General features: G+C 43.5%; 1 pseudogene across 1 annotated transcript; it reads left to right on the plus strand.

Annotated features, from left to right (window-relative positions):
• Positions 1-717: 717 nt before the first annotated feature.
• On the plus strand, positions 718-2204 carry LOC103727150 (annotated as a pseudogene). Its single transcript, XR_001872234.2, has one exon. The product of XR_001872234.2 is annotated as an E3 ubiquitin-protein ligase KCMF1 pseudogene (transcript).
• Positions 2205-2527: the final 323 nt, after the last annotated feature.

Below are 2527 nucleotides of genomic sequence, written 5' to 3' on the forward strand. Positions count from 1 at the left end.
TGAGGTACTCAGCTCACTGTGGTTGCACGGCTGGACGGCTTGTACAGTATTAAGTATGCAAGCTGTGTGCTCAGACCAAAGGCTGCAATGCTGTCATAATGTAACAGGCAATCGCTGCCAGAGACACCTCAGATACAGTTCACGTTTGATTTTGAATTAATTTTTGGATGTTGCACATTCATAAACCTTTTCACTGCTGGTCACTTTTTTGATACACCCAAATTTAGTTACATGGCCCCTCATGTGGTAAGAATCCAGGGCATAAATTACCATTCAAAGACCCAAGGCCAAGGTCATGTTCAAACTTCTCTTTAACCAAAGCCAGTTTTATTTTTTTTGTCAAGGCTTTGTTAAATAGCCAAGGTTTGCCTTGAACTTATGATCCCCTTTGCCTCAGCCTCCCAGGGGCTGGGATAACAGACATGTGCCACCATGTCCAGCTTGAGAAACTTTCAGTCTTCTGCTAAAATGAGCTATGCTAGTTTCTGTGTCTGAGTCATATATTATCAGATAACTCCTATCTCTGAGATATTTATCTCCTCATAAGGACAATATGCCTGCCTGGTATGCTATCACCAGGTATTATAAAATCAAATGAACTTTACTGCATTATAAAATCAAAATCAGAGCCCAGGAGTGGAGTGGGAGTCGGCCAGCGGGGCACCGGCAGCGCCGGGGAAAAGGGTGAGGGGACACTGCAGCCGGGAACCCGGGGCCGCGCCGCCACCGTCTGAACTAGGATGTCCCGACATGAAGGTGTCAGCTGTGGTGCATTTTTAAAAGGAAATTTTCGAAGTCGCAGATATAAGTGTTTAATGTGCTACGATTACAATCTTTGTGCATCTTGTTATGAAAGTAGGTCAATAACAACAAGGCACACAATGGACCTCCCGATGCAGGGCATATTAACAAGGGTAGATTTTGATTTGTGCTATGGTGGAAAAGCTTTCTCTGTAGAGTAGCCACAGACTTACTTGTCCCTACTGTGGAAAAATGGGCTATACGGAAACATCTCTTCAAGAACATGTTACTTCTGAACTTGCAGAAACATCTACAGAAGTGATTTGTCCAATATGTGCAGCGTTACCTGGAGTCTTGTCACAGATGACTTCGCAGCTCATCTTACACTTGAACACAGAGCCCCTAGAGATTTAGATGAATGGAGTGGTGTTCGACATGTACGTAGAATGTTTCACCCTGGTGGGGATGAGGAGGTCCTGGTGCTCGTAGATCAAACATGCACTTTACTAGCAGTTCTACTGGTGGACTTTCTTCTCAGAGTTCGTACTCTCCAAGCAATATAGGGAAGCCATGGATCCTATAGCTGAGCTTTTATCTCAGTTACCAGGAGTGAGACGTTCTGCAGGACAGCTTAGTTCTTCTGGCCCTTCCGCTTCTCAGTTACAACAACTGCAGATGCAGATGCCGCTGCAGCTAGAAGGGCAGCATGCCCAGGCAGCACGGCAACTGAGACCGCACGCAATGCAAGCCCGCTCACTAACACAAGCAGCGTCACCACTACAATCACACAGTTCACAGCATCCACCAACACAGCAAACACAGAAAGCAGTCAGCAGGCTCTCCAGAATTCCCAGTTTCTTTTAACAAGGTTGAATGATCCCAAAATGTCAGAAACAGAGCGTCAGTCCACGGAAAGTGAGCATGCAGACCACAGCCTGTTCGTCCAAGAACTCCTTTGTCCACTTTAGCGCGTGAAGAGAGCTCGGCCTCAGACGAGGATGAACCGGGAGAGATGGCAGATTTTGGTGCAGATTCTGGCTGTGAAGATATTATGCCTTTAGATGTTGCTTTAGAAAAACTAAATTTAAAAGAGAGTAATAAAGGAAATGAGCCTCTACCACCTCCTCTTTGATGACCTCCCAATTCGCAGTGTTCTCTGTGCTGTATTTGCCAATGAAAGTAGACAACAGCTATCCTGGGTTTGTTTGGTGACTGTAATTTCAGGTCTGTCACTCTTGTTACATTATGTACATTCAAAAGGAAGAGAGAAAAATATATACTATAATCATTTCCACTTAACTAATTTTTACTTCTAGCAGTTAATGTAAGGTAGCAGTGCAGGGTGGTCTTTGCTTCCTGTATCTTGACATGCAAAAGGTCTCCTAATACTCCACATTCAAACTGAAGAGGAAAATTGAAATCTCTAATGAAGCTGCTGTGTGTATTTATGAATATTAATGAATCAAAACTGCTTGGATGGTTTACCTTAAAAATAAAAAAATAAAATCAAAATCAGTACATATGTATATGGAAAAGTCCCAGGTGCTAGGACTTCTGTACCCAAGAAGAGTGGCCCTCCACAAGATGCTGAAGAAAGTGTTGGATATGCTAGAATAAAGTGTCCTTTAGGTCACATCCAAATAGATGGAGCAGTACAGAATGGACACTATGCTATGATCAGAATGCTCATTTCTCCTAAAACTTCATATGCTGAAATCCTAACATGGGCTGTACTAAGAAGTGAGGCTTTGGGAAGTGAATAGATCATGAAGGCATTAGAGTCAGT

The sequence above is a fragment of the Nannospalax galili genome, unplaced genomic scaffold (assembly GCF_000622305.1).
Source record: "Nannospalax galili isolate Female #2095 unplaced genomic scaffold, S.galili_v1.0 scaffold109, whole genome shotgun sequence".
In the NCBI taxonomy this organism is placed as follows: Eukaryota; Metazoa; Chordata; class Mammalia; order Rodentia; family Spalacidae; genus Nannospalax; species Nannospalax galili.